This window comes from Solenopsis invicta, chromosome 1 (assembly GCF_016802725.1).
Source record: "Solenopsis invicta isolate M01_SB chromosome 1, UNIL_Sinv_3.0, whole genome shotgun sequence".
Lineage (NCBI taxonomy): Eukaryota > Metazoa > Arthropoda > Insecta > Hymenoptera > Formicidae > Solenopsis > Solenopsis invicta.
In genome coordinates this window covers 28,165,525-28,180,016 of record NC_052664.1, presented here as the reverse complement: position 1 = coordinate 28,180,016, position 14,492 = coordinate 28,165,525, and the positions used below count along the sequence as shown (strand labels likewise).

Below are 14,492 nucleotides of genomic sequence, written 5' to 3'. Positions count from 1 at the left end.
TTTTTAACTTTGATTTTGATTTACATCCAAATCATCCAAATCAGAAGGGAAATATTTGTTGTAAATTTGAATTATTTAAAGAATTCTTGTTTCCAAAAAATAAAAATATATTGTTTTTATATCCTAAATTTGTTGTTTAACAGCAATATTATATTAAAATATTTTAGATTAAATATTGATAAATTTGTAAAAATAAACTGGAAAATTGGAGAGTGGCTTGGAGGAATAAAAATTCAAACAATTAAAGAGAGAAGTTATGGCAGCCAAGGTCTTCTGATTAATATCTTATATATATGTTTCAAAAATTTAACTACGTTTTAATCCTAGCGTTGAATCATTTTCAGATCTGCGCAATATTTAACTCATATTGTTTGAAAAATGATGTAAAGTTTAATCAGGTCAATGTTGATAATCGCTATCGCTTGCAAATATCATTAATACGTCAAAAAAGATTCAAATAAGCAATGTATTAAAATTGATTATATGTCTTTATTGTAATGTGACAAAGTTGCAAAACGTAAGTCCATAAGTAGTAGGATATTAAATGAGTTCTGGAAATGATTGATATAGGAAATCGTAAGAGTGTAATTAAATGACCCAGTGATCTAATGGAATCGTATTCAGATTTTATCTGAAATTATTAATAAAATTAATTACCGGAATAACTATAACTAATTATCTTTATCTTATCTAAAATACGTGTAATTTATAATACATGTAACTGATCTTATTTTTATTTAGATAATTTTAAATTATCTAAGCACTGTAAAATACATAATGTAATGTTTTTATTCCATTTGCTTATATAACGTGATTGAATGTATTTGCTTCATATGCGTTTAAAATGTGTTTATTTCAATAAGAGACTAATCTTTCACTGATATTAATTTTACACGAAGTAATTGAATAGGATGAATCGTCAAATCAACCAGAACTCTCTTACATAACTAACAGGTTCTAAATAAAACTAGTATAACTTCTAATGATCATATAATGCGTTAACGATTAACGATAAAATAATGCACTATTTATCTCAAAATATAAGTTTCATGAAAACATTTTGTCATCATATTCGCAAAATAGTATTCTAAACTGATAATAAAATTTAAAAATGTATGATAAGTTACACTGGACTAGACGAAATCAAACATAAGGTTAGCAGATCTATGTCGGTCACAGTAATTTTTATAATACGAGAAAGTGCCGAAAAATATTTAATTTTTACAATCTCCAACTTATTCATACTGCGTGTCTCATATTCGTAGGACTTGAAACATACTCATGAAGCCAAAATATTTAATATTAATGCTTTAAAAGAAGGATCTTATAGATGCTTCTAAAGCATTAATATTAAATATTCTAGCTTTATGACTATGTTTCAAGTTCGACGAATATACAACGCGCAATTTGAATAAATTGGAAATTGTAAAAATTAAAAATTATTATTATTCAGCACTAAAAACCGCTGTGATTGACATAGGTCTACTAATCTTGTTCTAAAACTTGCATTTATACTCATTATTTAACTTTTACGTAAAGAACACATATCATATTTGTTAAAATATTAATTAAGATGTTTTGATTTTAATATTTTTAAACTCCATATTAATGCAAGAAGAAAGATGTCGTATTACTAATCGCAAAATTTAACTAAAAATTTTATCAGAACTATTTAACGTAACATAATTATATTAAATAATAAATTTTATTGTGTATGTATAATTATATACAATTATATATAATTATTATTATATGGACACATTTGATATATAATTTTGTGTAATTGTATACATTTATGTATGTATATTAAATTTGATATGGAAAACTTTTTAGTGAATACATTAATTTATTTATTGTTTACATAATTTGTTATATTGATAAATATCCATATTGTTTAACTGTGGATTTTTTTATAGAATATTTATTAAACATTTTTACAGAAAAGTACATGTAGTATATATAATAAAGAGAATTCTAACAAGTTATCTCTTATATAAGAATTATATGACAAACAATTGCAACTTAAATAGTATCTTATGGAATTAAATATATATGCTAGTAAAATATTTGTTTACAAACTAATAAATTATTGAGTTAAAACAAAATAGAAAATTGCCTCTATAATAAAAGCGAGCATATATTTTTATTTATTTAGTTAACTGAGTAAAAAGGGTGTTTTTAATGCTTTTAATGGATATTACAATTAAACCGCAAACGTTTTGACTTGCAATTTTGAGTTTTTTACAGTACTAAATATTCCGTATAGATTGCATTTTTATTAATATTTTCATATTGCTGATCATGTGAAGAGGTCAAGATTTTTTGACGTCAAGTATTAATTACATAATTAACTAAATACAACATTGTGTCTTCACGTGTCATTTAATGTGCGCAGTCACGATTTCTTGACATCTTTCGTTAATTATAACAAATTTACTTCCATTTTTTACACTCAAATAAAAGAACAAAGTAAAACATAATTTTCTAAAATTAATAACAAAGTAAAACTCAGATAAAACATGAATTAACACAATATCTATAAAATCTGCATTTTATGTAAATCAGTATCAAAGCAGCAACAAAATATTCGATAAAAAATAAGTGCATAATATAATTATAATATTATATTAGTAACATAAATTCTAATATTTAAAAGTTTACTATAAATGACAAACAAGTAATGAACGTGGTATTGTAATATATACGTATTTTTATATATTTTAATATAAAGAAAAACAATAGTTTTTTTTTAGAAGATTTTTTTTATGGTTTACGTTTTTAATCTACTGTTAAAAGAAAATAATGCAAACTTGTAAAAATGATATATTATACATCAATGAATGTATTTTACAGAAATAAGGAAGGAAAGTGTACTCTGAATTTCAAATTGATCAAGTACATTCGTGTCAAGTGCACGACGAAGAATATAATGTAATATCACGGAATCATGCTATTTAACGTACTAAAAAATGTTACCTAACGCTTTGCTGTATATTTGCAACAATCGCACAAGAAAGTTTAATTTCACATAAACCACGTGGATAGACGGTTGAAAGAACCAATAGTAAAATACGTTTTTCTTTTTCGTGAAAACATCGTACGTGCTTCCAGTAAAACTTCAGATTTGTACTTATCAATGTTTCCAATGTACTTATCAATGTTTGTACTTATCGACGCCTCGCATGATTTAACATTTTTTTTACATTTGAAATAATTTCGTTTTTACATCGATGCATAATTATTCAACTCAAATGTAAAAATTCATTAAAAAAAAAAACGCGATATAAATTTCAAAATCCGCCGAAAAGAGGATGACATTTAATAAATAATAAATAATAAATAATTTAATAAATAATAAATAATAAATAATTTTTCGCGCGCGATTACGCGCGTCCACTTAACGACTAGAAGAGAAATAGGGATTAATGACGCCAGCGTGTAACGCGAGGGCGAGCACGAAGAGGAATGAGTATCGTTTGTTTCTGATTATATCCAGAGTACTTGATTCTCCGATGCTCATAATACGTAAACATGTATCGTTTCAATTGATGGTGTTTTTAATATCGCTTATAATGGACGCGCGAGAACTATTAATAACGCTCTTGACATCTATTAATGATGACATTGTAGCGGCGCGCGGTGGTGTAACGGCAACAGCGGACGGTCGATAGCTTTCTAACGAAAAGCAAATACTCGGACGAATAATGAGGGACTTTCGATAAACCCATCGGCATTTTTTATCACCGCATCTGGGTTCGCGTGTGAATCCAGATGCAATAAAAGCAACAAATAAAACTTTATTAAGTGCTCTTTACGGCGTGATAAACGAATCGCAATGCGTTGGTTAATAACGCGACTCGCTTAATCCGTAAATTGATGATAATATTTTTACGATCTTCGATTATTTTGCCGTAACGATGTATCGAAAATGCGCCATCAACAACGGGATAAGGGCTTATTCGAGAGAGGAGAAGTCTATTCCACTTTGATAACCATCGAGTGGCTTTTAGTTCGCGGTGGTTTATGAATCACAAAGCGATTTCGATGGCGTGACCGCTATGCTGCATGATTTTCGTCGTAAAAACACAAACAGTTGTCTGTGATACGCGCGATAAATCACCGGATTGCCGTTCGCCCGACAGCAAATAATCGGTCACCGGCAAGTATGCAAACGCTATTTTGAAAGAACGGTTAAACAATGAAGGACCACATCCTCAACAACTATCCGCGCCCTTTATCATTTTACGAGGCAAAGGCTGGAGAAGGGGATTTATTATGCAACGTCATAACGCTCCAGGTAAACGCGCATCTACGCCGCACGTTTACGAGTTTGAGAAAATTAAACGCAGGCGGCGAATAAGGGCGCAGCTATTTTGTATATCAAATTTTTATAACTCTGATTTATGGCCTGTCTCGTCGGTAGAACGAATTGTAATAGTCTGCGAGAAATTATATTTCTATGGAAATATAATTATATACCTATATTCTTTTTTCTTTTTAGTAAACAAAAGAATTTGGATTTTTGATCAAAAACTTTGAACTTTGAACTTGCAACTCAAATCACACATGCACACGTTTCTAGAAAAATATGTCTGATTTGCTCTATTTTATTTACTCTTTAAATTGGAATTAGTGTATTATTCGCTGAAAAACAGTGAATGGATTGATTTCAGTGTTACACGGAAAAAAGAGGTTATCTATATTAATCAGTTATATGTCTTTTAGTAATAATACGATTCCGATCAATGACAATACCTTTTTCTTAATCCAAATCGCTGAAAGATAGTGAGTAAGCATTGACGACCCTGAAAAAACGATTTTGTTGAAAATACAGACATGAAAATAATTATTTTGGATTATTAAAATAATTACATTACACTGAAAAAAAAAAAGAATTTGCTATTATCAAATTTGGGAAATTTATCAAATTTAGTAATAATTATTACATTCTTTTTTTTAGTGCAATGTAATTAATTTAAATAACGCAACATAATTATTTTTATATCTGTATTTTCAACAAAATCTTATTTTTTCCCATTTCTTTCACTGCAGTTAAATACTGCAAATCAGTAAGATTTCACTGATTTCGATTTAGAGAGTATAATTTCACCTTCATTATTTCCGCAGTGATTAGAAGACATGATTGATAAAGCGAATGCGAAAAGAAAGGTGATGCTCGATCACACGCATCACATACATCACATTTTATCGTAGGCGCATGTTAGATCGTAAAACGTCGTTAAACATTCATTCGTTATTCGCGCTCGATCGGACGGCGCGCATCGATTCCCAATGGCACCGTTTCCTTAATCTTTAAACATCGTTTGTCCGTGAAGAACGACCCATAAAGCGTCGAGGCGCGGGTAACACGTTTTCAACGTGCCTTTTGTGGCCCGTGTGCTTTCCGCACTCTGATATTTCCGGATTGGATATAATCGCGGCTTCGGAATGGGATAATACATACGAAAACGCTGCCTAACGCTGTAAAGGCGAGAGCGGCAGATGTATTTTAAATGTTTCTTATGTAAATATAGTTCGTGAAGTAAGTTATGCTTGTGGAGAAGTACAGGGCTCAACCGTTATTCTCGCCCGCAAGAAATTCAACGCAAGTTGGGGTGGATTTATTAGGGAGAAGGATTCTGTGAGAGAGAATTTCATTTTAATAAATTTCTCTATTAGGTGTACAAATAAATAATTCACTGTGCTTTGTGAATTTCAATATTTATTGTCGAAACATATCGATGTGATTAAAAAAGAAATACGAAAAAGTAAAATCTGCATTATTTTTTCAGTGTTTGTCTCCAGTTTTCAGAGGCAAGTTATAAATTCCTCGATGGACAAACTGGTTTATTTTTGATTGCTTCTTTGGTTTTTATAAATTTTTTGTCATGCGAAACGTGCCGCGTCAAACGGAACAAATGATCTGAAGGTGCTATGTCCAGTGAGTACGCCGGGTGTGATAGAAGCCAGTGATAGGCATCACAGCCAAGTTTTAACAGAGTTAAACTGCAACAGATAAGGTCGACGCTCAATCAGATTGTTGTATCACAATGCTCGGCATCGTGTGGCGAGATTGATCAAAGGTACACGATTGCAACTTGTGGCTGCGATGTTTTACTACACCCGGCACGGCGTACTTATCGGACACGTCGTCTTCAGATTACCGTTCGTTCCGTTCGATGCAGCACGCTTCGTCTGACAAAAAAAATTGATAAAAATCAGAGAGGTAAGAAAATGCTTGATGAGCTCATTGTAGGAAAAATCCAATCTTTCCATCGAGCCGAAATCTATAAGTATTGAAAAATACGAAGATCACTTTCATGATTGAACTATATCAATATATTTCAATAATAAATATTTTTTATAAAAAATTCTGGATTATTTGTTTGTATATCTAATAATATCTTTGATGAATTCTTGGTAAACGTTTTTTCTCTCCTTATTTAATTGTGGCGAAAGTGTGTGGGAGAAAGATGATAAACAATAAATCATAATTATCGAATGATGTCTTATCTACCAAAGTAGAAATTCTATTTTTCTGAAAAACGAAATTTTCTTTTTCAAAGCATATACTTATATATTATCTTAACTAACGGCATCATTAAAAGTTCTCGCTTCATACTTATTACGTTCATTACATTTTACATGGTTAATATTAGCGTTTGACTTTACGGTTAATTACTAATTCTCTTGTCTAATAATTGAGAGAACGGTGTACCCGACAATGTATTAGTATTCAGAATAATTGTACGCATGCACGCGTGTCGCAACATCTATAAATTCATCAGAATTTCCAAACAGTGGCAATATTGTTCAATATGTATTATAACATCGTTAACTTACAAATATGTACGTATAAATATACATTATGCAAACTGTACATAATGTAAATTGGTAATATTGTCAAACCATACTGTTACAAAATTTATATTGTTGTCCTTCGCGTTTTCTTGGCTTTTGTGTACTTGAATCGTGTATACTTTTATACAGTTAATTTTTTTTATTTTATCCTGTTACCACGTAATAAAACTTGTAACATCTTACGATCAAATTTTCTATCTTTATTATATTTTATCTTTCGAGAAAGCGAAAAATTAAAAGAACGCTGCCTTATCTTTTGCTCTTTTAATGGAAGATAAAACAATCTTGCTTTCAAATACAATAAAATGCAAAAAGTGTAAACAATCGATGGATTATACTTTACGATATACAATAACAGTCATTAATAATCATGAGCGCTGACATGAAGAGACAAAGCATTCACGTTCGCACGATATTTATTTAAGAAAGGGAAATGGATCGAGCGGCCTAAATTATCATTTTAATAAAACCTTGTGTGTGTGTGTGTGTGTGTGTGTGTGTGTATCTGCTTGATTAGAATATATATTTATAACTTATAACATTTAAGTATTTATATAAAAATTGTTAAGTGGAATTTTTTTCCAAAATAATCGTTCGTAACCGATTGCCTTTTTTATGTTTCAGGTAAGCTTTATCTTGATCTCTGGGGGTAAAGACATTCTACAACGAGTAAGTGTAATATAGATATTTTAAGACGTTTTATATCAATCTTTGCTTTACGAATTAATATCAAATAAAACAGTAACGATATATTCTTCAAATCTCAAGATCACGGAATATCGCAAATCTTTCATCTCTCAGAAAATAGATTCACGCAATTGTTCATATCGATCTCTGACAGAAGCGAGCACGATTATTTCATATTTCTTACTTCGAAGATTCACTCGTGCTTTATACTCCTTGCCCGTACGGTCTCGTGTTTTGTCTAGAAATTCCTTTATTTCCCGTTTAGATGGAACATGAGTGGAGTAGGTGGATCGATCTCGTTACTCGTTGCCAGGCTTGCCTCGTCATTCCGCTGTCACGGCTGTGCGTTTTGTCGAGACAAGTGTCTCCGCGAAACGTGACTGGACGACAGAAGGAAACGTCCAGGAAATAAAGCTGGCGCGAAGGGTGGACAAAAACAAGTCCAACCTATCTCTCGTCGTTGTCGCTATCGCCTTCATCGTTGTCGTTGTCGTCGTCGTCGTCGTTATCGTCTTTGCCGTCTTCTTCGTTAGTTCGTCTAGTCTCGTAAGGTTAATAAATTCGGCAACGTCTGGATATGTCTATTTTTTCGCTATGCAATTAGAAGTAAAATATGCATTAAAATGCTGTGGTAAAGAAACATTTATATAATAATTAATATTGATGTCGTCTGAAATTGTCTTTAAGAAAGTAAAGAGTACATCGTCCTAGGAAAAAGTTTAAATGCCTTTAGCAAAAACAGTTTAGTTAAGGCATTTTATAATAACCAAATTTCATATGACAAAAAACTTGGTTGCTTCTTCGAAATGCAAGCAAATGAGTGAAATTTTTGTTTGCACTAACTAAAATTTAAAAGTCTTTTTATACTATAATCAAACAAGTAAAAAATACCAAATGAAATTAATTAGTATAAACAGATTTTTTTATTTATCCGTTTGGCAGAATTAACTCAATTTTTTGTTACATAAAACAAAGTATTTGGTTGCTGTTAAAAAATTCTCAACTAAAGCTTTTGCTAAACGCACTCGATTTTATTCCTACTGTGCAGAAATAGGTTTTCTCAAATAATAGAAACGATGATTATTGATACAACATTTATTGTATTTAAAATTTATCAAGTTATAGTTAACTGCAAGTTTAAAAGTATATTTAACGAACAAATACATTTTCCTTGAAATTTTCGATCTTTAATAGAGCCAAAATCTCAGATTTTAATAGTCGAAATGCAATCGAAGATAACTCGATGGAATAATCGAGGTAACTGAAGTGGAAAGATAATTAACACTGCAATTGGATTTTCGATCAGAATTGAATCATGGCTCCTTTATGAGTCTTCTCTGAATTTTTTTTATATGGTTTTTCATTAAGCATTTAAAAATGCAAAATACTATCAACATTTTTAAAAGGATTTCTTTTATAAACTATTTTATTAAATGAGATTTTTCTATATTAAAGTATAATTCCCGAAATAACAATAGTTAACCTTTGTTTATTGTATTCTCACGTTTCAATCATGATGTATTCAACTTTCTCGATATTAATCTAATTAGCGCAAAATTTACACAATATCTTTTCATCACATACGAGTGTGCAAATGCGAAGACGCGAAAATGCCGTTTGCTGTAATAGTCTGAGAAGCCTTTGTAACGAGCTGCTTGCTTTAACCGGACAAGTTGTCTCCGCATTTGCTTAAGTGTTTGTCTGTGTTACAGGACAACGAAGGCTCAGACACAAAATTGGAGACTCAATGTATAACTTGAATCCCTTTGTCGTGTTGAAAGAAAGTAAAATAGCTTGCAGTAAAAAAAATAATAACGCAACACAAATCAAGTCTGCATAATTACGGGTAATTTTTTACAAAATAAAACGCCGTCAATTTCGTACAATTAATCTCGCTCAATTGACAAATAATTTCCTTTCTATTTTAGTTGAATTCCCTAAGTTGCAAGTGTTTCGAATTAATTTTATATTCAATTTAATCTTATGCAATAAAACTCAAGTTACACAGTTATTGCAATAAATTTCTGTAATGCTTGTCGTTTCGAACAATTAAGGGATACAGAGTGAAATACACTTTGCAGCGGGTGCTACAACGAATTATGATTCTCGTATGCATGAAAAAAATTGGCCGATAGAATCGCAGATATCGCAGCGGCGAGTCGAGGCACGTGCTTTTTATTCCGCGACAAACCGTTTTACGCGCGACGTGCTCTTAGAAAATTTACAGTAGGTCGTTTCTTCAATAATGTTAAGAGGAGTGTAAGAGGGTAGGCGACTGCAGGGTCGGCGACGAATCGTTGCGTCGGCAACGAGACTGCGCCCAAGAATTCATAAATTTTCCCAAAGTCTTTTTAGGAGGAGCATTATCGTAACTTCGCTAAAAGATTATCTCAGTTTGACGGAGTGAGGTGGAATTTGTAAATTGATTAAATTTAAAGAACACCGTCGTCTAACGCAAATTACTTTTTTCGATTTAAACGCGACATTTCTATTTCGATTAAGACTCTCCTTTTCTTCCCTTAGTTAACGAAATGATTCTCTCACGGTATGAAATATAACGGTCAGAAGAAAGTGAGAAATTTTTTGAGCTAAAGACGAGGTAATCCGACTCGAAGAGTATTTTGATTTTTCTTTTGCTAAGATACCGAGGTCAACCGAATGAATCTTTTCATTCTCGGGGCATAGTAGGATAGCAAAACCGCAGCAAGCTGCAATGTACGAAGCTCGCGATTTCAGAGGCGCTTTTTCTTTATCGTGAATATTTCAGGAGTTTCGCTCGTTGTGGTGCTCTCGCAGGATACCGGAAGAGCGCGGAATATGCTAGACGTTCGTTCGACGTCAAAGCAGCGAAAGAGTCCTTGACCTCTCCTCCGCGCCGTAGTCTCGTCGGCTTTGATTTTTTATTGCATCGGCTTTGATTTTACTACTTTCGCGCACGGGAATCGGGGACTTTTCGAGCGCTTTGCCTTCGACTTACAGGAAGTATCCGTCCCAGGAAGCCCTCCGTGCAAGCTTCGCGAGGTTTTATTTGCAAGGCAGATGATCCTGCTTAAGAGTCGAAGATTACTCTTAGATAGAATATAAGCTCTCGTATATGAAATCGAAAATAAGAAAAATATATGGACTGTAAGAAAAAGAATATAATTAAATTTCAACACATGTTCTACGGAATAAATGAATAAAACTTACAAAATATCTTGTTTCTGTAAAAAAAAATTAAAACGGAAATATAAATTATAAGCATAGGTAATATACTGAGAGAAAAATTACTAAATTTTATTAAATATTTGAATAGCTGCAATGAAATATTTCATAAATATAAATAAATATTAAAATACAAGAACCACTAATTTAATTTGACTATCATTTTTTTATTAAGTAAATATTTATGTATCGCAATATTTCATTGCAACTATTCAAACAAATATTTATTAAAGTTTAGTAATTTTTTTCTCAGTAAATACATTACAATTCGAAATCTTAATATTTGAAAAAGAATTATAATAGAAAAATATATTTTATAATATTTATTAAAAAACCTCCATTTTCGAATATGGAAATTGAACAAAAAATTGAAAAGAATTAATATTGAACTTTTCTCGCCAAATTTATCTAATTTATTTATTTATCTATTGACTTTATTATTAAATAATTAATATCTATAGTTAGAAATGTTATATGAACGGTTATATGTAGGTCAAACTGACATACTTTTTCATAAAACGATATAGTGTGCTGAATATTATGATCTCCTTTATCATATGACATTTAGCCATAGACTAGGCGGCTGAATGTCACAAGCGACTTAAGGAAACGTCGAGCAATTCAGGGCTTCTCCTTAATACGATCTGCTACTATCCGATCTGCTACTATCAGAGTGGCTAATTCTTGTATCATCCCTCCGCAGCATCACCTAATACTAGCTCTAATTGAATTAGCCAAGAACATTCAGTTAAGCGGCGATATCTTGGAAGAGAAATGCCATTTCCGTAAATCGGTTTAGTTCATTAAAGCATGAGACTATGTGTTACGTTAATGGAAAGAATTTATTCCTTTCTCAAAATATAATAGAAATCACGTACACACACGTTTTTAGATTTTATTGTTATAACTATCAGTTATTACAGTTAATATTTAATATAATTATAATAATTATAAATTGCATTTGATATTACACAACTGCAATCATAATTATCGTTATAAGCATTGCAAGAGCTAGATAAATAAATAATGTGAATATCTAGAAAATACAGTACTTATTTTGTTGATGAGCGATTAATCTATCATTTGTCTTTGATGCAGATTTTATCTTTGGTAAGTCGTACGATGCTCAATAGCCACTAGTATAATTTTATACCACTTTTCTAGCAAAATATTTTCAAGAGACATTAAAGGAGAGAATCTGTTCTTTTACACTTTGTTTTTTGAAAGTGCTCACAATGACTCAATGATATTTAAATCAAGCAGTTACGTTGATCGAGGAAAACGTTGAAGTTTTGAAAAATACAGGGCAATTTTGAAAAATAGTGTGAGAAGCAAATTTCTTCTTCAACTTCACTTATATAATCAATTGAAATATGTTTTGTTAAAAAAAATATATATTTTATTAGTAAATCATTATATGACTTTATTTCAAATGATAAAGTCTGTATTAAAAATAAATAATGGATTAATTTCTTATTAATAAAATAAATATTTCCCAGATGTTCGCGTTATTTTGTCCATCCTCTGTACATAAATATATAAAAGCAATGATATTACATAAAGAGTTACTGTTATGAAATAAACAGAGAAATGACAGATCAAAATATAATAATATTTTGAAAAATAATTCAGAACACGAGACGAAACGTTCTACAAACGAGTACGACAAGCTAAGAAACGTATTGCTATATGATTACGAATGCTGACACGCCGATGTAATTATAAAGTTTTGAAGTTCTTGCGAATAGCGTAAGATTAAAAGTCAGATGGTAATTTCGCGGTGCTTTCATACAAACTTAAGATTAAACGATTCTGCGGTCTAGTGTGCCATTGCAAATCTTAGCTGCAATCCTTTCAGCGTGCAGATATATATTCGCGGGAACACTAAAGACGTGAATAAATCAAATTTCTGTCGAGTTAAGCCACACGTGTTTGAGAGCACCTATAACGATGTGAGGGAATATGTAACTCGCTGCTAAAGTGGTGCCAGCTGTAGCCTAAAGGACATAGTAGCTACTAAAAGGACTGGTTACGTGCATTATGTGTCGAACACAAAGCTTTACTTCATTAAATTGAATACTTGTCCGACGACTATGAAATATGCCGAAATAATTGAAAATTATATTTAAAGTTTTATTGCTAATGATACGATAATATTATTATAAATTATTAAATTAAAATGCTGTCTGATATATCACGAGATTTTCATAATGCACATATTTTTTTGTCAATAATTTACTTATGGACCTCTGTAACTCTGATGGAAAAATGTATATAGTCTGTCATATCCCTCGGATTTCACGTTACACGATATCGGCCTTGCCAGGTTTTTCCCAGAGCGCGGAAGAGAGATTTGTGACCAGCAATATTGAAAAGCGTAGGAGACTTTTAGCCGCAGAAGCTTTTCCCACTTCGTCGCCTACCGCGTTGCCATCCATCCCATTCGTTCTCCTTCTGCATGTATCGGTACACTTAGTTTCGATACACTTTTTCTCTGTGTCCGATCTTTTTCTTGTTTTTCTTCCAAGTGACGAATGCCGATCCTGTCACGACTTAAGAGATTAATCCAAGCGTAATTCCTTTAATTTCTCACGTAATTGTGTGCGCGAGCAATAGAATCATAACAGTCTTCAAATGGTTTTACATGAATTCACGGACATGAGCCATGAGAATTCATAATTTAAAATCGTTGCCATGGTAATCACGTAAATAAATTAACAAAGCTCGATTAAAATTCAAACTCACGAGTTCGAGTTTTGATAAATTCCGTTTACGATGGCGCGTCGTCGCATATTCCGCTGTTATTCTGCGTGATAAAAATTTATAATAAACTGGGACGGTTAATTGCGTCGTGCTCACATATACATCTTAATTAATAAAATTTATTAAAAAAATGAATAAATAATTTTAATGAGTCGGAGCATCCGTATTCCGTAGAAAGTGCTTGCGGCAAAATTGGAAATTTAATACAATTTCATATTTTTTATAAGACATCGCGTTTTTTTTTAGCACTATTATTATCTAAATTTCCAATATTTTCAATAAAATGTATATTGCAGTAGCTTTATATATGCGCGCGCGTTAGAAGCTTTCGAATCCACCATGGCCCGGAGAGAACTCGAGAGAACTGCATAATAAGAACAATATTCCGCTCGTGACGTCATGACCTGCTTTTGGCTAAAGCGCCGCCGGGCATCAATTAATTCATTTCCTTTAGTCAGCATAACAACCGCACTGACCGTTAACGACATTGGGACCAAATCGTTAATCACTTTGGTTCGAGGCAACTCGATTGATCACACATTCCTAGAATCTTCTAGATGAAAATAAAATTTTATAACTACTATAACTTTTATAATTTCGAACTACTATTGTATAATTATGTTCATTAATTTAAATGTAATACAAAAATTTGTTGATATCTACCTATACATCTATGACGTACTTACAATGAAATTATGCATAACTGTGGGTATACGTATACCTTTGAAAGAAATAATTTTCTTCAACTTTTATTTTTATCAATTTTTAAAAATTTACTAGTTAAATAAATGCAGTTGTCTCATTAATATATGTTTTGTTTCTGCTACACAAATAATTAAACCTGCTATATTATCTTACAATCTACACATGTAAGTAAATTGGTATTTTGATTTTACTACGTAATATATTTTATGTTAGTCGCTCACAGTCGAGCAATATGATTATAATACAACTTGTTATCTTATTTTCTTCCCTCC

At 31.5% G+C, this 14,492-nt stretch overlaps 1 protein-coding gene across 2 annotated transcripts in view; it reads left to right on the top strand.

Annotated features, from left to right (window-relative positions):
• The window catches only part of LOC105203624, a 336,761-nt gene that overhangs the window by 266,718 nt on the left and 55,551 nt on the right, over positions 1–14,492 (top strand). The gene's annotated exons all lie outside the window — the stretch shown is intronic.